The 25869-nt window shown below is 50.0% G+C and overlaps 1 long non-coding RNA gene across 1 annotated transcript in view; it reads left to right on the forward strand.

Annotated features, from left to right (window-relative positions):
* The window catches only part of LOC126067025 (uncharacterized), a 55558-nt gene extending 34972 nt beyond the window's left edge, over positions 1-20586 (forward strand). The window contains exons 2-3 of the long non-coding RNA XR_007515307.1: positions 9989-10045; positions 20523-20586. This is a non-coding gene — a long non-coding RNA (uncharacterized LOC126067025). The remainder of the gene's footprint in view (positions 1-9988; positions 10046-20522) is intronic.
* The last annotated feature ends 5283 nt before the right edge of the window (positions 20587-25869 follow it).

The following is a 25869-nucleotide window of genomic DNA, read 5'->3' on the forward strand; positions in this document are numbered from 1 at the left end:
TATCTCCACAATAATGAGCCTCCAAGTTTTGTGCAATTGACTTTTTTGGCCTCCACTAGTGGTGCTCTGGTAGGGTTTTGCAGCATATCTGTTCTCTTTTACAAATGAGTGAACAGAGGCTCGGAGAGATTAATTTATGTTCCAGAGTTACTCAGAAAGCTGTAGCCTGACTCCACAGCCTATGGGTTTAATCCTTTTGCCACAGGGCTCTCTTAGGCCTCAGAGTCCTCTTCACTTGACACCTGGGGAAACTGAGGCCCAGAGAAGAGCAGCACCTTGCTTCAGCTCACAGGGGCTCTGACAGAGTTGAGACCAGGCCTGGGATCTTCTCATGGGCTGCCTGTCACGCATTCAGTGGATATCCTCTGAGTAAGCCCTGCAGTCATGACCCAGGAAGATGGTGGAGAGGCTCCTCCCAGGGCAGAGTACCGTTCAGTGCCTCTGTGCTCGGTGGGCCTGAGGCCAGGAACTGCTCTGGGGAGGCAAGGATGAGCCAGCAGGAATCCTGCCCTCGAAGTTATACGGGTTCACCCTCCCCAGCCACAGTGCAGGGCCACACCTCCTGCCTCCTCTTCCCTCTCTGCCTGAGGGGTCCTAGGTGCCTTCCACACCCCGGTCTCTGACATCCCCTGGGGAGCTTCCCCTTGTTGTTATTGTTGTTGTTAAGTGCTGGCGAGTCAATTTCCACTCATGGCCACCCCATGTGATGGAATAGTACTGCTCCATAGGATTTCTAGGCTGTGATCACCAAGTCTTTCTCCCACGGATCCACTAAGTGAGTTCAAATCAACAAAATTTCGATTAGCAGCCAAGCATTTAACTGTTGCGCCACCAGGGCTCCCTCCTCTCTTTGTACATTCTGAATTCTGTCTCTGCTGTCCAGTACTCGGCTGCATTTGTGTCTGTCTTCCAGGCAATCAGAGAGCCCCCTGTGGGCCGGGACCATGTCCTGCCCCCTCTGCATCTCCTCTCCCCAACCTAACGAGCAGTAATTTGCTGCATTAATAGTTATAAGGCAGAGCATGATAACATGTTACCAAGTGAGAGATTTTAAGAATTCAGAAGGTGTGGAGGCCATTTCATGAAAGAGTTGGTATCCTGCTATGCCCTGAAAGAATGAGCAAATCCTTGTTAGAAGAAATACAACCAGGATGCTCCTTAGAAGCCAGGATGGCAAGTCTTCAACTTGCTTACTTTGGACATGTCACCAGGAAGACCAGTCGCTAGTAAAGGACATCATGTTTGGTAGAGGATCAGAGAAAACGAAGGAAATGCTCAGTGAAATGGATTGACACGATAGCTGAAATGGGGGACTCAAGCACACCAACCGTCACGGAGACGGTGCAGGACCAGGCACTGGTTCCTTCTGTTTTATGTAAGGTCACCGTGAATCGGAGCCGACTTGACTACAATAACAACGACAACACTTTAAAAGATAGGAAGAGGTTATACATATGAGAAGGCATTTAGAAAAAGAGCTTGAACCAAGGCATGGAGAGAAAATTCCAAGAAAGTGGAAATGAGGGGTCGTGTTTGGGAGAACTGCAGCCACTCTACCTGGCTGGACCATAAAGGGGAAAAGCGAAAAGTAAGGCTGGAACCTGACTGTGGAAGCTCTGGATTGCCAGGGTGAGGATGCAAAGCTCCGAGCTGCAGGCAGTGGGAGGTCGAGGACAGTGGACACAGGGCCTCCCGAGATGGTCAGTAGGAGCAGGGGACGCTGGTACAGGGCTTCACGCACAGTTTTAAAAGGACATTTTTCTTGAGTTTTTGGTTCACACAATCCCCACTACGTGTCTTGAGGCTAGTATAACCCTCACTTTATAGATGGAGAAACAGACATGAAGTGATTTGCTCAAACTCACAGGGCTGGGGCTTGACCCCAAAGCCTGTGAGGGAAGCAGGCAGGGACTGGAGGTGGAGGCAATGCGTCCAGGGATAGTGGTGATGGGGGGGGTGGTGTGACCTGGGACAGTGGTGATGGGGGGTGGTGTGACCTGGGATAGTGGTGATGGGGGAGGTGGTGTGACCTGGGACAGTGGTGATGGAGGAGGTGGTGTGACCTGGGATAGTGGTGATGGAGGAGGTGGTGTGACCTGGGGTAGTGGTGATGGGGGAGGTGGTGTGACCTGGGGTAGTGGTGATGGGGGAGGTGGTGTGACCTGGGATAGCGGTGATGGGGGAGGTGGTGTGACTTGGGACAGTGGTGATGGGGGAGGTGGTGTGACCTGGGGTAGTGGTGATGGGGGAGGTGGGCTGGGGTGGGGTCAATAAAGGAGATGACATCAGGTGAGGGAAAAGAAGGAGGGGCAAAGCTAGAGCTGGCATCTTGAGGTGGGTAGGGAGGAAGGGAGCACTACTAAGAGAAATGGACCCCCCACCACTAGGAGCAGCTTTAAGAGCCCCATCATGCTCCCCTGTGTCAGCCCAGGCTTTGACTCGGTGCAGAAGAAATTGGGGTGAGCATACCTGTTATGGATGGAATTGCGTATCCCAAAATTTGTGTTGTAAACTCTAACCTGTCTGTGGTTATAATCCCATTTGGGAATGAGTTGTCTTTGTCATGTTAATGAGACAGGATTAGTGTAGGATGTGTTTTGAGTCAATGTCTTACAAAATATAAAAGGAACAGGTTAAGGAAGTAGAGATGAAGGAAGAGAGATGCCAAGCCACATAAAGATTGCCCAGGAGCCGAAGCTCAGAAAAGACAAGGGCTTCCCTTCCTTCAGAGCTGACTGAGAGAGAAAACCTTCCCCTAGAGCCGGCACCCAGAATTTGGACTTCTAGCCTCCTAAGCTGTGAGAGAATAAATTTCTGTTTGTTAAGGCCACCCACTTGTGCTATTTCTGTTACAGCAGCATGAGACGACTAAGACAGTATCAAAACCAGGTCACAGAAATTAGGGAGATTCCACAGGGCCTGCTGATAATCAGGTGAAATGCAAAAGAAAGACACTGGCCCTGGCTTTTGGACTCTGATGTCAAAATGTGAACCAGTGGCCCTACTGCCTCTACAGTGAGGCCCATGGAAACCAGTGGGGACACGGCTTCCTTCCAGGACTCCCACGTTGCCAAAGCAGAAACTGCTCAGAGTTCACGAAACCCCTTTCCCTTTGCTCGCCGTCATTTCCAGCTCCCAGCATCCGCAAGCTCCGGCTGATTGAATGTGGGCAAGGAAGGCGGGCCGCTCCCAGGCCTGGCCCGCAAGTCTTCCCATGCGGCTTTTTTCCTTGTCTGCCAGCAGGGTGTCATTGCCCAGGGTGACCCCAAGCTCTGTGATGAGAAGGGCAACTGAATGAGGGTCCCTGCCCCCAACCAGGGACACCCTCATTGGACAGTTAGCTGAATAAGGAGCAGGCTTCTATTGTGTTAACCGAAACCAGTGCCTTAGAGTGGCCTCTGACTTGTGGCCGCCAGTGTGTGTCAGAGCAGGACTGGGCTCCACTGGGTTTTCTGGCGGTTTTGCAGAGGTAGATCACCAGGCCTTTCTTCCGAGGCACCTCTGGGTGGACTCAAACATCCAACGTTTCAGTTAGCAGCTGAATGTGTTAACCTCTTGCAACACCCCAAAAAACCAAACCAAACCTGTTGCCATCAAGTCGATTCTGACGCATGGCGACCTTATAAGACAGAGCAGAACTGCCCTATTTGGTATCCAAGGAGCGCCTGGTGGATTTGAACTGCCAACCTTTTGGTTAGCAGCCAAGCTCTTAACTACTAGGCCACCAGGGCTCCTCTTGCAACACCCAGGGACCTTTTATTATGTTAAGCCACTGACATTAGATGGTCCTAGCATTACCTTACCTAATAAAGTGTGGAGAGACTTTTGAGAACCATAAGAGGCTGCAGGATTGTGAGGTATTTTATTCTCTTCGTACCTGAAAGGAGCCTTGGTGGCACAGTGGTTAAGTGCTCGGCTGCTAACCCACGGGTTGGAGGTTTGAACCCTTCAGCCACTCCACAGGAGAAAGATGTAACAGTGTGTTTCCATAAAGATTACAGCCTTGGAAACCCTATGGGGCAGTTCTGCTCTGTCCTATAGGGTTGCAAGGAGTTGGAATCAACTCAATGCCAATGGTTTTAAGGTTTTTTTGGTTTGGTTTCTGTATTTTAAAATCTCAGTTTTTAGCCCAGAAAGGACCATTTGGAAGAGCCAGCAAGGCCAGCAGACACTGGTTTGGGGTTGTGCTAGGAACAAGGAAAGTCCTCCTCATGCCAGGCCCAGAGCTCCTGTGAAGTATCCTCTGGTTGTGTAAAATCGGCCATCTCCCTCTCTCCTAGCAAGCCTGGTGTTCACACCACTGGGCCCACAGCCCCAGGGGCCACACAAAAGGGTCCTCTCCTCCTGCTGTGCAGGTGAGCTCATGGAGAGGAAGAGCTGGACCTGAGGTCACAGCCTCCCCTGGTGCTGTGTGCACACCAGCAACACTGATCGTTGTCGGGGACGAGGCACGTGGTGGATGACTGACATCACCATGGCTCCCAGAGAATCCACCTCCCTGTTCCCACGCCCACGTAGCCCCTGCCCACACTGGCTCTGGGCTTGACATGTGATTTGCTCTGGCCCAGCGAAAATGAGCAGGTGTGATGCAAGCAGAGGCTTGGAAGCCCTTGGGCATTGGGGCTTGCTGTCTCTTGCTGTCGTAGAAGTCTGGGCCAGCCTACGGAAAGGCGAGACCCCGCGGAGCAAAGATGAGTTGTCTCTGTGAGAGGATGGAGGGCAGTTTTGCCCCAGGGGACACCTGTCTGCAGGTGTTTCAGGTTGTTCTAACTAGGGCAGAGGCACTACTGCACCCAGTGGTAGAGACCAGGGACGCTGCTAAACCTCCTGCAGTGCACAGAATAGCCCCACAACAGAGAATGATCCAGTCCAAGACAGTGCCAAGGCTGAGAAACCCTGCCCTAGAGCAACCAGTACCCCAGCTGACCTGCCAGCAGCTGCAACCTCATGCCTGCCCCAGGCGAGACCAGCAGAAGAACTGCCCAGTTGATCCCAGCCCAGACTCTTGGCCCACAGATTTGTGAGCAATAAAATGGTGCTTGTTTTAAGAGGTCAGGTTTGAGGATGGATTTTTATGAAGCAAAGGTCAACACTCTCATGGCCCTGGCTCTCCACCCCCCCCCACCAGACTACTGCCCACTAGGCTGGCTTGGCCACTGTGACATGTGCCTTGAAACAGGGCACTCCAGGGCAGAATCCAACCTCAGCACCCAGCCCCAACATCCATTTGCTGTGGGATCTTGAGGAAGTTCCACAGTGTCTTTGAGTCTGAGGTTCCTGACTGGCTAAATGGGGCCAGATCGTTGGTGTACAACAATTAATGAGGGCCAGACGCAGCTCTAGACGTGGTGATATGCAGTCAACCGGATGCTCAAGGTCCCCGCCCTCACAAAACTTACAGTATGAATGGGGTGGGGGCAATAAACAAACATGGTAAGGGTGGAAAGGGCCAAGTATCAAAGTCAACTTCATAGAGTGGTTGTAAGGATTAAGCATCTTAAGAGTGCCTGATGGTTAGATCCTTGGCGGCTGTCAGCTCATGGCTTCCCCATACTCAGTGGGATCAGACTGCTGTGATCCACAGGGTTTTCACTAGCTGATCATTGGAAGTAGATCCCCAGACCTTTCTTCCTAGTTCATCTTAGCCTGGAAGCACCACTGAAACCCACTGAACACACAGCAACGTGCAGCCTCCACTGACAGACCCGTGGCGGCTGCACTTGAGGCGCACTGGCCTGGAATGGAACCCAAGTCTCCCACACGTGAGATGAGGATTCTACCACTGGACCACCACTGCCCCCGGTAAATGCTGTTGTGTGCCGTTGAGTTGATTCTGACTCATAGCAACACTATATGACAGTGTAGAGCTGCCCCATAAGGTTTTCTTTATGGAAGCAGATGGCCAGGTCTTTCTCCTGGGCAGCTGCCGGGTGGGTTCAAACTGCCAACCTTTGGGTTAGCAGCCCAGTGCTTAGCAGGGCTCCTGTGGATCCTAAATTCCAGGCTGTGGCGGTTGATTTCTAAGTCTATGGCTGTGGTCTTGCTCTCCCCTTCCAGGGACTCAGGAGGCAGAGCAGGAGGAGGGAGCCAAGAAGGCAATGGTGTCTTTGAGGACCTCCTGGAAGGAAAAGGTAGTTTTCCGTTAGGAAAGGAATGATTGTCACTGGGATTTCAGCATTCCTCCTGCTCTCCCTGAATACAGTTGTGCTCCTTCCACTATTCTAGTGCCTTGTAACAATAGCTGAACCTGTCTCACGAGGTCATTGTAAAGAGTAAGTGAGTGAAGGGGTAGAACAGTGTATTACGTTTTCCCTGCTGTGACCAAACCTGTCAGACTGGGGTCATTTGTTCCTTTTAGGGGCTGTGAAACTTTCCTGTCTACCTTTTCACTCATTTCTCAGAGGTTCAGTACCTTGTTCTTTGTGTATTAGAATTAGTTAAAACTATAAAGGGAGTATATGATCATTGTACAAACATCCAAACATAGATAAGCAAGAGGAAATTAAAACCCATCTAAGTCCCACCATTCAGAGAGAACTATGGCTAACATTTTAGAGTTTCTCTCAATCCGAGTTTTCCCCACTCAACATATGCATTTAAATAAATAAACCAAACCAAAAGCCACTGCCACTGAGTCGATTCCGACTCATAGCGACCCTACAGGACAGGGTAGAACTGCTGACCTTTTAGTTTGCAGCCATAGCACTTAACCACTACATCACCAGGGTTTCCATTTAAATAAATATGTACATGTATTTACTGCCAGAGGGTCAGGATACTCAGCCTTACGCCCCCCTTGGAGGCCCTCACAATTGAGGGAGGCACAAGATCACTGCTGGCTGCTCTGAGCCTAGAACCCTGTGAGGTCAGGGGACAGGAGCTTCCTGCCCAGCTCCACTGTGCTCCCAGCCCCGAGCTGAGCCTGGGGCTGCCTTCTCCCAGCCCTGTATGGAATGGCCCCATCTTGGGGCTGATTTTGATCCCTCCCATGGATGCAATTTGTTGTGTGGGAACATTGTGTCAGAAAGAAAACCCGCAGGCGAGTCTCTGTGAATGAATTGGGCCTTTATGTGAAAAGTCACTCTGCTGCACCCCAGCTCCCCCTGACCCACTCTTAAAACTGACCTTGACAGGGCTAATAACCAGACATTGAGGGGGTGGGCTGGGGAGTTCACAGAACATCTGTAGCTTAACAACAGCTGGAGGACTTTGGAGAAGATGCAAGGGTGACATTTAACCAGGCGAGAGGGACTTCTCCCAAACCCAGGACTGTGGAATTTTCTTTCACTTTCTACTCTAGAACTTCTCAAAAACCCTAAAAAATCATAACAGCTCTAATTTATTGAGCATGCCCTTTGTACCAGGCCCTTTACAGAAACTACATCCTCGCCTGTTTTGCAAGGTAGATAAAGAAACTGAGGCTCAGCAAGGCCAGGGCTTGACCCAGGCCCTACTGCCAGGAAGGGGAAGAGATTTGAACCCAGGCAATTTGACACTAGAGCCCATGTTGGCTCTTCTTCTTCTTCTTCTTCTTTTTAAATAAATAACTAATGTTTATTTTATTTAAGTGACTCATCCCATCGAATAGGGCTAAAAAAACATGTCAAAAGCAGTAGCCCCCACTTCAACCCTCTACCCCTCTGCCTTGCTCCTCAGAAACAACCATGTTCAACTCAGCACCCTTTTCTGATTTTTACTCTGGATTTTAAAATATTCATGTAAATGCTCTTTTTTACACAAGTTTATTTTCCTGGAATAAATACTCCCTTCCCTTTTACCATTTCTTAGTTTACTTACTACAATTTTCCTCCCAGTTTCTTTAATGAATCTGTTAGAGTTTTAGCAATAACTTTTCCCACTGTTCAAACATGAAGTCCCTGGATGGCACGAATGGTTTGAGTTCAACTACTAACAGAAAGATTGGTGGTTTGAACCCACCCAATGGTGCCTCAAAAGAAAGGCCTGATGATCTACTGCCATAAACATTACAGCCAAGAAAACCCAATGGAGCAGTTCTACTGCGTAACCACTTGGGGTCACGATGAGTTGGAATTGACTCAATGGCAAAAGGTTTTGCTTTGTTTTGTTCAAACATGCCGTACATTCATGTGTTTGTTTCTAACCCCTCCCTGTCCAAGATGGAAACTTCCCCCTCCCACCCAGGGCTCTGCCCTACCGCTCAGGCTGGGCTGGCTCCTCTCTGGTTGACCTCGAGGCTTCCCCTCAGCTTTTCTTCTGTGCTGGAGCCCCTGTTCCTGATGCATGGCTTCCCCTTTCACAATGGGCACATTTTTTGGAGTCCTGTATATCTGAAAATGCTTTCATTTTCCCTTCACATTTGAGTGATAGTTTGGCTGGGTATGTAATTCTGAGTTGAAAATCATTTTCCCTTAGAATGTCAAAGGTATTTCTCCATTGCATAGAAATGGTGTTCCTGGTGAGAACTTTGATGCCCTTGTAATTCCTATTCCTTTGTCTGTGAGGTGTTTTACTCTCTGGGGCTTTCTAGATGCTCTCCTTGTCCCTTGTGTTCTAATGTTTGTTACTGATGTGCTCTAGTGGGAATCCTTTTTGTTCATTGCACTGGGGACCCTACTATTGAAAAATTTAGTTACTGTGTTTTAATTTCTAAGAAGTCTTTCTTCTCTGATTACCCTATTTCGTAGAATCCTATTTTTATGTCTTATTTTCCTGAGGTTACTAATTTATAGTTTTTTTTTAAGGTTTTTCTGCTTGCTGTATGGTATGTGTTTCCTCTGAGTACCTTTTGTGTCTGTTTGTTTTAATCTCTGTTTCATAGTGGAGGCTTGTGGTTTTCCTCAGATGTCTGGTGCTCCTCAATATTTAGGGGCAAGCAGGCTTGTTGTCTAGTAGGTTTCACAGTAGGTGCCCCAGTGGCTAGAAGATTGTTTTACTGAGAGTCCTCAAGGCCTTTTCCTAGGAGCTGACAAGGGTAGAGGCAGCTCAATCTATGCAGAGACGAATTCTCCAATCACCTACCTGGAAGGACAGTCACACCTGACTGGTGGTGTTCTGGGAGCGGACAGGGCTCTCGTGAGGATTAAATGAGTTAAGACAGGTGAAGCACCTAGAAGAGTGCTTAAACCAAAAGAAAAAAAAAAAAAAACCTGCTGCTGTTGAGTTGATTCTGACTCATACCGACCCTATAGGACAGAGTAGAACCGCCCCATAGAGTGTCCAAGGAGCGCCTAGTGGATTTGAACTGTCAACTTTTGGTTAGCAGAAGAGTGCTTTTGGCAAGTATTGTGTAGACCCCTGATTTCTTAGGTCGAGGCACCAAGCAAGAGCTGACAGGGCCATCGTGATGAACACCACTGCAGTGTGTCCAGGCTTTTCATGCGTGCGGGAAGTTTGCTCCATATGGCACGATCTAAGTAGCAGTTTTAAAAGTCAGTGCATCTGTCATTAGAGTTCTTCTAACCCCTCTCTCACTCTCAGGAGGTCAGCTCTCAGGTGTACCTATCTCTACAGCTAAGTTCTTAACCTGGGTTCCATGGGGGCCCCAGGGGGCTAAGATCTGCCAGCTGTTGCGTGGAACACACTGGGGGCATGTGTGTTTTCCAGGGGCTAGAGTGCACGGGTTTCATCGGATTCTCAGAGAGGTCACTAACACCCCAAATATTAAACATCACAGTTTTTCAGGCTCTCCCACCCTCCTACTTTATGCTTCTAATGCGATTTGGGTTGAGAAATAAAATTGCTAATCCCATTCGAATTATGATTAAGGTCAGAGTCAACAGGATCCGAGAAATAGCCAGAAGGGTTCTCCTGTTGGGGTCAGGGGTGGGCTTCACGGGGAATGGCCGTGGTCTCTGTTTTCGCTGCTTCTGCATCCTACCTGGCTTTTAGCGGTTTTCAAAATATGGATGACTAGATAGGTGACCACACGATAGCCAAAACGACGGAATCCAACACACCAGGACGGTGAAGACGGTGCAGTACCCAGCAAAGTTTCGTTCTGTTACAGGGAAGGTCGCCATGAGCTGGAGCTGACTCACGGCAACTAACGACAGCAACAACAAAGGTAAGTGATTACCAGGCGTGAACTGGTTTCCACTGTGTCCCTGCTATGGACATTTTTCATGTCTGTCAGGCAGGCCACGTGTCCTGAGCCCTATGCTCTATTCTAGCCTCTGGGTTGGGGAGTATATTAAAGAAATCCCATGGGCTGCACCCCAGGGGCAGATGGTTGAACTTGTTTGATGAGCTGCAATGACATCTGCCTAAGGAGAGCCATCTGCTTCTCCCTGACAGCTGCCCTACCACTCTCCCATACCGTCACACTCAGGGGTAAGGAGTCAACACTTACGGTTGGAGTTTCTCGTGACCATGGGGGTGTGTGGTTCTTAAGGGGAAAAAAATCAGAACAGAACAGCAACATCTAAGCTAACTGTCCCTCCCTCTGAAGTTTAACTCTCACTCGTCTTCCCATTTTTGTGACTCAAAGGCAGAGAGAAGAGGGTTCCCCCAAGCTCCATAAAACATTTGTTGGTTGACCAAGTCCTAGTGAGGGTTTTGTAAATCCCTTGGAGATGATGGGGCAGTGATCTGCAGCCTGACCCAAAAACATCCTGGGAAATTCTGCGGCAAGCCAAAAGAGAATTTGGGAGTCCAGGGTACCTGCATGAGGCCCAAGTGAATCCACAGCAAGGGGACATCCTCCCTGCCCTCCCTCCCCCTCCTACCCTGGTCACCGCTCAGCACTGACCCTCTGGGGCCTGGAGGGCAGGTAGCCAGGCCCAAGGCAGTTGGGGACCAGAGTTCCTCTGCAGAAAGCCACGCCCCCCATATCTCTCACCACAGGGACTCTGTGACTCACTCTGAGGAAGGCATCATGGATGTTTTCCTAATAGCACACTTGTCACTGAACCATTCAACAGTTTGGCCTGGCAAGCTGTTTGGCTCAAGCCGCAGGACCAATAGGTAGTCATCAGACACAGCCCAGCATTTACAGCGTCTCCTGCCAGAGAGCTGGAGGGGGCAAGGACCACCAAGCCAATGTCACAACCCTCCTTTTGAAGCTGGTGTGATTATGATCCTGGAGTCACAGGGAGGTCGCATGAAAGGGATGTGGTGACTCAGCCCCCAGGCCCAGCAGGCTGCACTGCAGAGGGGCTGGGACAGGGGCCTTGAGGGTAGACAGCCGGGGTTTGAATCCTGGCTCTGCCACTTGCAAGCTGTGCAATTTAGTCAGGTTCCTTAACCTCTCTTAGCCTCTTCATTCTTCTGTGAAATGGAGCCAGCACTAAGCTCACGGGGCTTTTGCAAGCATTCAGTGAGGGACAGCAGGTAAAAAGCACTCAGCGCAGTGCCAAGCGCTCATGAATGTGGCTGTTAGTATCAGCGACTCCAAGTCGAGAGCCCTTGCCCCTCTTTGGCTCCCTCCTCACCTCCTCTGCCTCCCTACCTCAGCTTGGTCTCCTGTTGTGCTCTCCTGTGGTGCGTCCTCTCTTTGCTTCTTTTGAGTAAAGAAAGGTGGCCATTTCACCTACATTATGTCATTCCATACTCTCAGGTAGCACTGGAGTCCCTGGGTGGTGGAAACAGCACGCTTGGCTGCTAACAGAAAGGTTGGCTGTTCGAATCCACCCAGAGACGCCTTGGAAGTAAGGCCTGGTAACCTACTTCAAATAATCGGTCATTGAAAAACCTGTGGAGCACAGTTTTACTCTGACACACGTGGGGATGTCATGAGTCAGAATCAACAGGACAGCAATTGGTTTGGTTTGGTTTGATTATTATCCCTAGTTTACAGGGGTAGCAACTGCAGCTGAGTGAGTTTGGGTGACTTCCCCAAGGCCACCACTAGGGATGTGGCAGAGCCAGGATTCAAGCTGGGTCTGACTCCAGATTCACTCTCCAACATGACAGCTTCCAGGGAAGCCCATGATAACAGGCCAGCTGCCACCAGGGACTCTGCTTGTGGCCAAGAATGTCACTGCATTCTTCCCAGGCAGTTCACTCCCTGGACTCTGGACTGTTGCCAAGGAGGTATGAACAAGAAAGCAGGAAGAGGACTTTGCTTGGAGGAGCCGGTAAGGCAGTGAGGTGGACGAGCTGTCATTTACGGAGCCCGGCCTCAAAGCAGTGTACATTCAGTGTCTTGTCTATTCCACACAGCAATCCTAAGCACTAAGCCTACGGCAGTCCCTTCTTCACGAAACAAGGTCAAGGTACCTGCCCCAGACATACCTAGGTGTCTAACTCTGTTGTTAACCTCTTACCTACTCCCCTCCATCGGTGTGAGATGGAGTTTGGCCCAAGCGTCAGTTATCAGAGGTAGAACCACATTCAGGCTAAACGACCTCAACCTGCCTCCAAGGGCAGGACTGGAGGACCTTGTTCTCCTTCAGGAGCTTCCCTGCCTCTTGCTCTGAGTCCTGGAGCAGTTTCTGCGCATGTGTGTGTGCACGTGCGCATATGTGTGTGCACATGTGTGTGCTTTTGCGTGTACGTGGTGGGGGGACAGTGAGGGGCATTCTTGCAGCTTCCATACATTTTGGGGTGAGGGTCGGGGTTAAGAAGCAGCACCAGCCTAGGTAGCATCTTCCTCAGAATTCCCCATCTCAAAGCTGCCTCTGTGTGTCCACCATGGAGCTGGGACCTCATCAAAGGGCAAGGTGAATCCTGGAGCCCACAAGATCCTCTACCTGTCCTATGCGCTAACCTTACCCACAACCCCACCCTCCTAGGATGTAATTTCCTGGAGAGCAGGAGCTCTATCTACCTCTTTCTCCTCTGTGTCTCTATCTCCTGTAACAGTGCATGGCTCTCAGCAGACATTTGCTGACTGACTGACTGGCTGGCTGGCTGACTGGCTGGTTGGTTGACTGGGTGACTGACTGATTGAACAAATGAATGAAGGAATGAGTGAATCACTAGCTGAAAAACACCCCGTTTTAATTATAAACGGGAGCTAACATGGCAGGAATCTGCTGGGCTGTTGAAGGGTGAGGGAGACTAGATGGCTCCCCAATCAGCTGCCTTGTAAAGAGCTGAAGTGGGGCACGTGCAGGTAAGCTGGATGGAAAGAATGTGTGAAGGATTCTGGGAAGCACGAGCTCAAACTGTGAGACTGGTTGAGGGTTGCTGACAACCAGTGACGCCAACAGGCTTGCCAGGGGCATCACAGAGAGGGCAGTCCAAGGCTCTTCTGCGTCCTGGGCCTGTGCTGCAGGGTTTTGGTGCTGCTGAAGGGTGACTGCCCCAGCACTGCCTCTCCTCCCATCACTGATACGTGAGATGTCACCATGAGAAGGAGTTGTGGGCACGACATGGAAATCTGTCTGGATTTGGAGTCACAAAACCTAGGTTAGAATGACTCTCCCTCCACTGTAGTATTCCTCCTTTTAATGTGACCTTGGAAATGTCCCTCTTTCTGTGGGTATTTCCTCACAGCTTCATTGTCTATGAAATGGAAAGGCTATCTATCTCACAGGGTTGTTGTAAGGATTAAATGAAGTCATTTCAATGAAGGAGCCCAGAACTCATGACAGCCCTGCATACCTCTTCCCTGCTACTCTGTCACATTTGCATGGCGCCAACTCCACCAAGAAGCAACAGCCCTCAGACATCTCCTCAAGCACAGACTCCCACATCCTAGGCTCAGAGCACAGAGCCTCTCAATGGATGGTCTCCTGGGCTTTTCCCTTCAAAATTCCAAATCTCCTCCCAGTCCCCACAAACCTCCCCTCCCAGGCTTCCCTGTGGAGCAGTCCCTGAGACAGAATAATCCCCAGTTAAATTCTCTACTCACTTCTCTGTGAAAATAATTTGCCAGTGCCCTAAGGCATGGCTCCTAAACAGCCACCAGGGAAAGGTGATTGTGGAGCTCAGGGAATTGCGGAATCGGCAAGCTCTTGGGGAAACAGGTTCTGTGTTCCTCCTGCTCTGAACAGTTCACATTAAACACAGAAGAAGCCTCTGGAAAATGTGAGAAGTCACGGAGAGGTGTGAATGACAGAGATGATTAAAGGGTTGGAACATGAGACAGATGTGAGACAAACGGTAAGGCAAGCATTGAGCCCAGAGGAGAAAGGAGTGAGAGGCAGGTAACTTACCATCTCTTCCTGTGTTGTAAAAAAGACGACATCCCTTGGCTCTTTCTCACCTCTCGGCCCACGTTGCCTTGTATTCACTCCCTGTGCCTTTATCTCCTACCACCTGTCTGTCAGTTTGCGGTACTGTGGTGGCTTGGGTGTTGTTAGGATGCTGGGAGTTGTCACCGGTATTTCAAGTACCAGCAGGGTCACCTGTGATGGACAGTTTCAGTGAAGCTTCCCAAGAAGAAAGGCCTGGCAATCTACTTCAGAAAATCAACCAGTGAAAACCTACGAATCACAGCAGAATGTCGCCTGCCGTGCTTGCTTGGGACGCGTCATTGGGGGGATCATCACCGGAGGGGGACCTCACGTTTGGTGAAGCAGTGGGCCAGCTGGGGTGAGGGAGACCCTTGGTGAGATGGTTTGGCATAGCAGTGGCAACGATGGACTCGGACGTGCTGATGATGCTGAGGATAACGCAGGACAGGGCAGCGTTTCATTCTGTTGTACATAAAGGCACCACCAGTCGCAGTCGACTCGACAGCAGGTAACAACAACCACCTTCATCTCACCCAGCTTTGTGTGCTATTCATGTTTCAATTACCTGTGACTGTTCTTGAGCTCCGACTCTACCCTAGACACTTTTCCAGGTTCTGGAGACACAGTGGTGAAAAGACAGGGTCGAGTGGGAGAAATGGGCCTATCAACACAAACTCCGTAAACTACAAGGCTGTAGGAACAGGGTCCTGTGACTGTACCAAGGGTAGGAACGACTGAGGCCTCAGGAGCCATGGGGGCTCAGGAGCAAAGGGGCCGCTCAGCCCTGCCTGGGCTTCAGGGGAAGCTTCCTGCAGGTGATGGTGCCCAAGCAGAGTCTTCAAGGCTGAATCCGTGAGCCAGGTGAGGACAGGTGGCAAGGGCATTCCAGGCAGCAGGTGGCACAAGCAAAGGCCTGAGGTATGAAATGCAGAATTTATATTGGGCTCTGTTGGAGCAAAAAGCAGAGACCGGGTATGGTACAGGATGTGGCCAGAGGGCCAGGCATCTAAGACCTTGGCCCTGTGGTAGGGATGTGGGCTTTTTCAGGAAGCCAGCACTTCCCAGAGTGTTCACAATACCACAGGTTACATGTAATGTTAATAAAACAACAACAAAAACCCACTGCTGTCAAGCTGATTCTGACTCATGGTCACCCTATGGAGCAGAGCTGCTCCATAGGGTTTTCTGGGCTGTAATCTTTCTGGAAGCAGATCTCTAAGTCTTTCTTCCGAGGAGTCTCTGGGTGGGTTTGAACTGCCAATCCTTATAGATGTTCCAAAAAACTCAAAGATGCTTCTTGGTAAAATAAGTTGGATGACATGAAGTTAAATGAGTGACTCTCGACTGAGGTAATTTTGTCCCTCCAGGGGGCATTTGGCAATGTCTGCAGATGTTTTTGGTTTCCTAATTGGGGAGGGGGCTGCTGGCACATGGCTGTAGAGGCTGGAGGTGCTGCTAGCTATCCCACAGTGCACAGGACAGCCCCACTGCGAAGCTCTGCCCCTCCTCAGCTCACTCGTCACTTGGTACTGTTAGCTTGCTGGCCTCTCACTGGGCTGTGGAGACCTGGGTTACTGGGTTCAGGCAGCTGGATTCTGCGGAGGGAAAAGGAAAGGGTATGATAGAAAAGAACATTCTGACGGGGTTTGGTAGACGAGGTTGCACTGGTTGAATGATACCCCTGCCAACAGGGTTGGTGGGTGATTCCAGGGAGTCTTTCCATCCTAGCAGCACCTCACTGGCTGCGGCCAGGGGTGTGGGAATCAGACCTGGCCCTGGGGAGATGACCATTCCAGTCATTCCATCTTTGGAGACCTACTGTGTGCTAGGCACTATGTGGGTGCTGGAAAGAGCAGCCCACGTGGCCAGGTTTTCCTTCCCCATTTTATTTTTCTTGATAGCATCTTTTAATATATTACATGTTGTTGTTGTTAGCTGCTGTCTAGTCAGCCCTTGACTCGTGGCAACCCCATGTACAATGGGACCAGATCATTGCAATCCCTGGGGTTTTCACTGGCTGACTTTTTGGAGGTAGGTCGCCAGGCCTTTCTTCCTAGTTCATCTTAGCTTGGAAGCTCTGCTGAAACCTGTTCAGCGTCATAGCAACACGCAAGCCTCCACTGACAGACAGCAATGGTTGCACCTAGGTGGACTGGCAGGGAATCAAACCCGGGTCTCCTGCACGGAAGAGGAGAATTCTACCGCTGAACCATCACTGCCCGCTAATATACTGATACTTCCCTGGATTTTTAGTTTGTCTGTCTCTTTCCCCACTCCCAGAATATCAGCCCCGGGGGCAAGGCTTTTTATCCGCATCCTTCACAGCAAAAAAAAAAAAAAAAAAATTTTTTTTTTTTTTTTTCACAGCAGGTGCTGGGTTAAAATTGTGGAATGAGTAGATGTCTGAGTCCCGATCCTGCTTCCCGCTCAGAGAGCCTGGCTCTGGGCTAAAGTCTACCGCCCACAGATCCTCCTCCGCACTAGCTGGAATGCGGGGTGTCCCAGGAAGCATCCCTCCTAAGCCACAAAGCAGCTTTTCATTACCTAGAGTGATAATTCTGAAGCTTCTTTAGGGAGAGGACATGGGAATTCCTCCCATGCTCACTGGATCTGAACAACCTGGGATGATGGGCGGAGCATAAGCTGCAGGAGGAGGAAGGAGGACAGGAAGATGCAAAAGGCCAAGCAAGCTGGCAGCCAAATGAAATTGTGACCACTTGACAGGACAAAGGTGTGGACAAAGGCCGAGCTGCCTCCCGGAACTGTGGCCAAGTGTTGTGACCCACGAGTCTAATCGCATCTGAGAGCGGGTGATGCAGAGGGGTGGCCCCTTGCGGCTGGCAGGGTTTTAGTCACTGCCTACTCACTCAAGGAAACCCATTTGTCAAAGCATGGGGCCCACAGGTCCTCCCCAGTGATAGGTAGGGAGAAGAACCAAAGCAGGGGAGCAAGTGCCTGCTGGGGACAAACACCAAAGAATAAAATACGATGGGCAGGGCAGGTGTTCAAGCCCAGCCAGGGTTGCCGGGGAGCTCTGTGTTAACAGGGAGTCCGTTTGCCCCCAGGGCTGCAGTGCCCAGAGCTTTGGTTGAATGTGGGCTCAGTGCTTGCTATGGCTGCTAGAAGCCTAGGATCAAATCCCAGCTGACGCTCCAAGCTGGGGCTTTAGGGCTGCAGAGGCCAAGACCTGATGCTGCCCCTTTGAGCTTTGTGACCTCGGGCAAGTCATTTTCATAAAAGGTGTGTGCGGGTGAAGGGAGGCTTTGTTATCTGCTCTGCTAACCTAACAAGTTTATTGGAAGGACTAAAAAGATAACGCATGTGGAAAACCAAACCAAACCTTTTGCTGCGCGTTGATTTCAACTCAAAGCAATCCTACAGGACAGAGTAGAACTGTCCCATAGGGTTTTCAAGGAGTGCCTGGTAGATTTGAACTGCTGAACTTTTGGTTAGCAGCCGAGCTCTTAATCACTGGGCCACCAGGGCTCCCGTGCACATGGAAGGCCTAGAGGATTATAAAGTGTAGAACGCAAGTAGGCAGGCTGGTTGCAGCAACGGCAAACCACCTGGGGTGTCCTCTTAGTTACTAGCCTGCGTGGCATGCCCCTCACCAGCAGGAGATGCCGTCTCAGACCTTTGGGCGGTTCTCGGAATCCCATTAGGAGCACTTTAATTGACAACCAGTTGGCTTAGTGTGGCGTCAGTGAGTATTCACAGAGCAGTGGTTGGTTTCTTGCCTAGATGCCCAGGGGAATTTAAGAAAAACCGAAAAGCATGGTCCCTACATTCAAGGAGTTTGCCATTTGGTAGGAAGGTGAGATTTGTTATGAAGCCTTTGAATGCTAATGTACAAAATAGAATGGAGTCAAGTGGCCATTTATTTGATACATAATCCAAGAAGGCTTCATGAAGCAAGTGGGTCTTGAGGGTGGGTGGGGTTTGGAGACAGGAGGAAGGAGAAAGTGTTTCTACTCTGGTGGAGGATGAGGTGCCGAGCAGCAGGCAGGGTGTTGGGGAGGCATGGGTCCCAACCCCTCCGTGTCGCCGGTACTCAGGTCATTATGCACACATTCCTAGCACAAGCCGGGTCTTAACGCATCTCTGAGCCTTTGTCCATGCTAATTCTTCTTTTGGAAAGAGCCTCCCTCCCTCATCTTCTTGTCCCCCTAAATCTCATGGCCATCTACCCATCGAATATCTAACTGTCCTGTCAGTTCCACGGTCACTTCCACTGTAAAACTGTCACCACCCCCCCCCAGCCCCCTCAGTGCTTCGTCTTCCTCGTCATGGCACTGATCGTGTGGGGTATGATTTGTTAGTTGACCTGTGTCCTCCATGAGGCCGTGACCCTCAAGGGCAGAGGTTCTCTTCTGTGCATCTTTGCAAGGACATGCGTTGAATAAATGTAAATGAAAGATGGAAACAGTGATTGACTGAATGAATGAATCTGCAAATAGAGAGTCTTGCTACAGGCTCTGGAACACATGACCTGAGACCTGTTCAATCTGATCAGATTGAAGTAATGATTGATGAATCGACTGAGTTATAAGTACAGTATGATGAAATACATCATCACTATTCAGCTCACTGGGTCGATGTTTTTGTTTTAACCTCATTTCCCTAAAGTTGGTGACGCTGAGACCTGAGGCTCAGTAGGAGTTGACTCAGGGAAGGATGTAGAACAGCCTGTACACGGTCTGGAGGTAAAAGAGAGCAGTGTGCTTGATGCAAGTGGTTCAAGAACAGCTAGCAGGCGGTGAGCAGGGTCTGGAAACTCAAGAGGTGTGCAGGAGCTGGGCGCAAAGGGGGTGAACCTGTTTCCTGAGGACAATGGGGCACAATTAGAGGTTTTAAGCAAGCATGTTGCAAAGACACTGACTAAAAAGCAGAGCATGGACTGAGGAGAGCAGGACTAGACACTGGTTTAAAGGATGCTGCAGAAGCCTGGGGTGGTGGCCATGAGAATGCAGAAAAGCAGAGACACCGAGAGGCAGAACTGACGGGACTAGTGTCAGCCTGGGTTGTCAGTGCTGGGGATGGGATGAAAGAAAACGAGTCGAGGGTGATGATTCTCAAGATTCTGGCTTGGGAAGCTCATGGATCCCAACCGAGCTCAGGGAGCCTGGGGGAAGAGGTGCAGCTGGGCTGAGCGGGAAGAAATGATAAGTGATCCCCAGGAATTTTTCTGTACATACATAGGCTTTGTTCTGAGAGTTTTCAGTGTATGAGATAGCTAGCTAGATAGACAGACAGACAGGTAGGTAGGTGGATCGATGGATGGATGGATTGGTAGATGGATAGGTAGGTAGGTAGGTAGATAGATACATAGATAGGTAGATAAGTGGATGGATGGATGGACGGATGGTTGGATGGATGGGTGGACGGATGGACGGGTGGACGGGTGGATGGGTGGTTGGGTGGGTGGGTGGATGGATGGATGGATAGGTACACAGGTATAAATAGATGTAGATATATACCAGTAAAAAGTCAGTTACAGCCAAGTGGATGCATTCATGGTGACGCCGTGTGTGTCAGAGTAGAACTGTGTTCCATGGGGTTTTCAATGGCTGGGTTTTTGGAAGTAGATTGCCAGGGCTTTCTTCTAAGGCCCCTCTGGGTAAACTCAAACCTCCAAACTTTTGGTTAGTAGCTGAGCGCGTTAATCGTTTGCACCAGCCGGGGACTCCATATATTTGTTGTGCTGGATGACTTCGAGTAGATTCTGACTCATAGTAACCCTATATGACAGAGTAGAACTTTCCCATTGGGTTTTTTTTTTTTTTAATCTTTACAGGAAGGAGCCCTGGTGACCCAGTGGTTAAGTGCTCAGCTGCTAACCAGCCAAAAGATCAAAGGTTTGAATCCACCAGCATCTCTGTGGGAGAAGGATGTGTCAGTCTGCTTGCATAAAGATTACAGCCTTGGAAACCACATGGGGCAGTTGTACTCTGTCCTATAGGGTTGCTATGAGTTAGAATTGACTCGACAGCAATGGGTTTGGTTTTGGTGAATTGTTATGGAAGCAGATCTCCAGGTCTTTCTCCTATGGAGGTGCTGGGTGGGTTCAAACCACAGAACTTTCAGTTAGCAGTTGAGTGCTTAACCATTGTGTCACCAAGGCTCTTAGGGATTTCATATAGATAATAGATATTCTGCATTTTCCATTAATGAAACAAAAAATTGAGGACAGGGCTTGGCAACAAGGAAGATCCAGGAAGACCAGCCAGCAGGGGCGGATTAGCCAGTAAGCAAAGTAAGCACAGGCTTACTTGTGCTTACTTACTAAAGAAGTAGTGAAACCCATGTGAAATTGGTTACTACAGATTAGCAATTAAGTACAAGTAAACCCATGTTTCCCTTGCTCACTGAGTCATCCACCCTGTTAGGGATTGTAAATTTGAAGAGACTTTGATTTTGTAGGAAGTTGCTTCGAGGTTGGAAGAGAGAGAGATGCCAGCCACACCTAGAAGCAGTCTTCGATGTGGTGAAAAAATGTGAAACTGTTTACGGCAGCTGATTTGGTAAGCCTCTTGGGTAATCCTCCCCTCCAGCCAGGTGGTATGAGAAGACCTGTGTGAGCACGGAAAGCACCTCAGCACCATGCTTACTTTGCCTCTTGGCTAATCATCCCCTCCAGCCAGGTGGTGTGAGAAGAAGGTGTGTGGGAGCATGGAAAGCACCTTGCACTCTGAAAGCGACCTCCTTTCGGGCCTCTGGCCACGGCCGTGGCACCAGGGAGTCGTTTTGAATAAAACAGTGTGGGTGGGAGATCTGAGTGACCTGGCAGGACACCAGGCAAACAGCTGTGAGAACCCCTTGTGTAGACAAGGCCCCTCAAGTAAACAAAGTTCCAAACTAGCCTCCAGACCAACCCTGCCCTTGAGAAAGAGAAGATCAAATGGATACCCCTCTGTCTGAGAGTCCCATTGGGTGTTCAGGACCAAGACCTTTGTCCCTATCCTCGTGGCCTTGGATGCCAGCCCCTTCCTTGCTCTCTCTGCTTCCCCAGCTCAGTTGTAGGACCCACCTCCAGGCCCAGGCCAGCCAGCCCCTGAGCCAGACAGGGCAGAGTTGGGCAGCCCCAGTTGCTCGGGTTCCTGGGCCAGTGGCGGCATGCCCCAGCTCCCCCACTGATGCTTGCTAGGGTCACAGCCCAGCTCTGCCTTGATCCCCCCAGGCTGCTTCAAAGCCACTGGACCAGACCTGGGGGTTGTCCTTAACTTCTCAGCGAAGCGTCATTGTTATGGGTTGGGCTGTGTCTCTCAAAAATGTACACTGAAGTCCTAACCCCTGGTGCCTGTGAACATGACCCTGTTTGGAAATAAGGTCTTGGAAGATGTTAGGAGTTAAATTAACATGAAGTCATCCCAGGGTAGGGTGGATTCTAGTCCAGTCTGAGTGGTGCTCTGTCACAGAGGAGGAGATACACACAGTCAGATAGAGAGGCACTCGACACATGTGGGGATGCGGCTACAAGCCAAGGAATGCCAGAGGCTGCCAGGAGCTGGGACACCAGGGAGGACCCTCCCCTAGAGCCTTCAGAGAGAGCAGGGCTTTGCCGACACCCTGAATTTAGACTACCAGCCTCCAGAGCTATCAGACAACAGAGTTCTGTTGTTTAAAGACCCCCATGTTGTGGCAATTTGTTTTAGCAGCCTTAGGAAACTAAGAAAGTCATAAAACAACCCCACGAGGTGGGACAAATTATCCCCACTTTGCGGATGAAGAAATGAGGCCCTGGCAGGTGACCTGGCCACTTAGTGGTGGAGGTGGGATTCGTGCCTGTGTGAGATTCCAAAGCCCCTGCTCTTCCCCTGCTCTGCACTTTCCTTGAACACAGCAGGGCTCTCCCCACCACCACCCCTGGCCCTACCAGCTTGTCTGTGCCTGGACCCTGGCCCTGCAGGCTTGTCTGTGCCTGGACCCTGGCCCTGCAGGCTTGTCTGTGCCTGGACCCTGGCCCTGCAGGCTTGTCTGTGCCTGGACCCTGGCCCTGCAGGCTTGTCTGTGCCTGGACCCTGGCCCTGGCTGGCATGGTCTGATAGACAGTCTTCATCTCCAGAGATTGTGAGGGGGCGTCATTTACTCCTCCTCAGCAAACACTTGGAAACCCTGGTGGCGTAGTGGTTAAGTGCTACGGCTGCTAACCAAAAGGTCAGCAGTTCAAATCTACCAGACGCTCCTTGGAAACTTGATGAGGCAGTTGTACTCTGTCCTATAGGGTTGCTATGAATCAGAATTGACTGGAGAGCAATGGGTTTTTTTACCCACTACAGGCCAGCATTGTGCACGGCTGTTTTGTTGTATTCTGACTGTCTGAACTTGTCCACATCTGGGCCTGCCCCTGGACTTGCTTCTAGGACCATGGGCTGCCAGAGCTTGCTATGGCCTTAGGGTGCCGTTGCAGAGCTGCCTGTGGCCAACTCAGGCCGGCCTCAGACATGCAGCCAGATGCCCTCTGTCTCACTGTGCACTAATAGCCCTCTCTGGTCTTGCTTCTTGTCAGACCCAGGCAGGAACGCTCACACCTGAGCCTGGTCCAGTTGACAGCTCAGTTCATCTCTGCTGTCACCCACAGAAGGTGGTAAGAGGACGGGAAAGAACCAAGCAGCCCCCAGATCCTTTTGCTTCTTGACAAACAACATGGCAAAGTAGAGGTTAAAGGCAAAGATACTTTGTGGGGAGCTGTCAACAGTCACACTCTCCCCTCTGCGGGTAGGGAGCCCACAAGATGGGGGCCGTGAGCACTGGAGGTCAGGCGCCATCAGCTCCTGGGAGGTGCTGCAGAGGGGTGGGAAGGCAAGGCCTGGAGGGGTAAAATGACGAACCCAAGTTCACACGACATTACTGTTTTATTTCTGTTCCTAAGAGTGGTATATGTTCATTGTAGAAAATTAGACAGTACCAAAAACTGTTTAAAAAAATAAAAAGTATGTAAAAGAAAAGGATCAAGAAAATTGGAAAATACTGAAACTATAAAGAAAAAAATTAAAATACTTCATCATCCCATTACCCAGAGATGAAAAACACTGTTGCCATTTTTGTGTGTTTACCTCTAGATTTTTTCTATGCACAAATATGGGTTTATCCTGTACTTACTATTTGTGCCCATCTCTTACCACTTAGCATTATATTGTTGCCATTGCCCCCTTGATGTTGTTGTCAGGTGTCATCTAGTCAGTTCCGACTCATAGTGAGCCAATGTACAACAGAACTAAACACACTGCCCAGTCCTGCACCATCCTCACAATCGTTGTTATGCTTAAGCCCATTGTTGCAGCCATTGTGTCAATCTCCTCCTCTTTTTCACTGACGCTCTACTTTACCAAACATGATGTCCTTCTCCAGGGACTGATCCTCCCTGACAACATGTCCAAAGTATGTGAGACACAGCCTCACCATCCTTGCTTCTAAGGAGCATTCTGGTTGTTCTTCTTCCAAGACAGATTTGTTCGTTCTTTTGGCAGTCCATGGTATATTCAATATTCTTCACCAATGCCACAATTCAGAGGTGTCAATTCTTCGATCTTCTTTATTCATCAGCCAGCTTTCACATGCATAGGAGACAATTGAAAACACCATGGCTTGGGGCAGGAGCATCTTAGCCTTCAAGGTGACATCTTTGCCTTTCAACACTTTAAAGAGGTCCTTTGCAGCAGATTTACTCAATGCAATGCGTCTTTTGATTTCTTGACTGCTGCTTCCATGGATGTTGATTGCGGATCCAAGTAAAATGAAATCCTTGACAACCTTAATCTTTTCTCCATTTATCATGATGTTGCTTATTGGTCCAGTTGTGAGGATTTTTGTTTGCTTTATGTTGAGGTGCAATCCATACTGAAGGCTGTGATCTTTGATCTTCATCAGTAAGTGCTTCAAGTCATCTTCACTTTCAGAAAGCAAGGTTGTGTCATCTGCATAACGCAGGTTGTTAATGAGTCTTCCTCCAGTGCTGATGCCTCGTTCTTCTTCATATAGTCCAGCTTCTTGGATATTTGCTCAGCATACAGGTTGAATGGGTATGGTGAAAGAGTACAACCATGACACACAACTTTCCTGACTAAACTCCCGGTATCCCCTTGTTCTGATCGAACGACTGCCTCTTGATACCAAGTGTTTCATGAAAACATCATTTTAGATGGCTGCTTAGTATTCTGTCATATGGGGGCACCAACATTGTTGCAATCAGTTCTCTGCTCTTGGCTCAGGGTTGTTCCCCACCTCCATTTTGTCTAATATAAATAATACTGAGATGAATATGTTTGCACACAGATATTCCTGCACAGACCTGATTATTTCCTTGGGTTGGATTCTGAGGCACACAGTTGGACAGACCACTGTGCCTTGGTGTGACCTCTGACCAGGAAAGGAGAGAGAGTCAAAGTTTCACTTGTCTTACAACTTCTCTTTGAATGGCCCTGCTCTATTACCAGACCTCTTTAGTTCAGAAATCCTTTGCAACCAGCTCAAGAAAACACAGAGGCTTTGATACAAGAATGTAGGTGCAGAAACACAGCCAGTCCTCAGAAAGGGTCTGGGAAAGAGGAATGCTGTCAGGACTTCCTCCCCTCCCCTCTCTCCTCTCTCCGCAGGTTCCTGTGGTACAGTGGTTCTCAAACTTGTGTGTGTATCAGAATGGTCCGGAGGATCCATTAAAACACCAATTGCTGGGTCTCACAAACTTCCATTTCTAACCAGCTCTCAGATGATGCTGACGCGGCTGGTCTCCCTAGGCCAGACTTTGAGAACCACTGTCAGAGGACAACGAGGCTGCTGGGGGCTGGGGGGGCACCCTCTAAGTCTGCTACCACCGCACTGAGAACCACTGCCAGAGAAAAATGAGGCTGCTGGGAGCAAGACAGGCACCCTCTAAGACTGCTATCACTCCAGTGTCTGAGCAAACGCAACCCTCCCACTGTGATCTTGCCAGTGGCACCAAAGCCAGGACACTGCCACCTCCCTGCAAAAGAACCAGGGCAGGAAGGGGTGAGGCTGCTATAGCCCTTCCCTGAGGCTACCCCCATGGGACCTTTCACTGAGAACAGGCTCTGTCACTTCTCAGGCAGTTCTCTGACTGCAAACCTTCTTTCTACATCATCCCACTACCTGGATGCTAAGCCATGGCTGAGGAGGGCCTCCCTCTTCAGGCCGCTTGCTGGGACGGGCTTTTCTGTCCCAGGGTTCCCACTGAGCAGGGGTCACTGAGGATGACTGGTCGGGGAGCCCTCTGCAGGGTGTGGCCACAGGGAGGAAGGGCCCAGCCCAGGCATGGTCACTGAGGGCTTGCTACAGAGTGGCTCCAAGAGGCAGCCAAGAGGAGCCAGCTGATTGTCCCAGAGAACTCCCAGAGGAGCTAATGCTCCCATGACAAGTGACATCTGTGAGAACCCTGTAAGCTGTAAAAGAACCGACATTTCTTGTGCTCCTCTTCGTGCCAGCCACCAAGTGCTTTACTTTGGTCCCTAGGAACGGAGATGTAGAGCCCTGGTGGTGCAGTGCTTAAAAGCTCAGTTGCTAACCAAAAGGTTGGCAGTTTGAATCCACCAGCCACTCCTGGAAACCCTATGGGGCAGGTCTACTCTGTCCTATAGGGTTGCTATGAGTCGGAATCCACTCAACAGAAATGGGTAAGAACCAAGATGTGGAGACTCACCGTTATCCCCACAACACAGAGGAAGAAGTGGAGACACAGAGAGGCAAGGTCACTTGCTCAGGCTCACTCATAACCTCTGCTGCACAGTCACTCTGGGGAGATGGCAGAGGAATA

The sequence above is a fragment of the Elephas maximus genome, chromosome 24 (assembly GCF_024166365.1).
Source record: "Elephas maximus indicus isolate mEleMax1 chromosome 24, mEleMax1 primary haplotype, whole genome shotgun sequence".
In the NCBI taxonomy this organism is placed as follows: Eukaryota; Metazoa; Chordata; class Mammalia; order Proboscidea; family Elephantidae; genus Elephas; species Elephas maximus.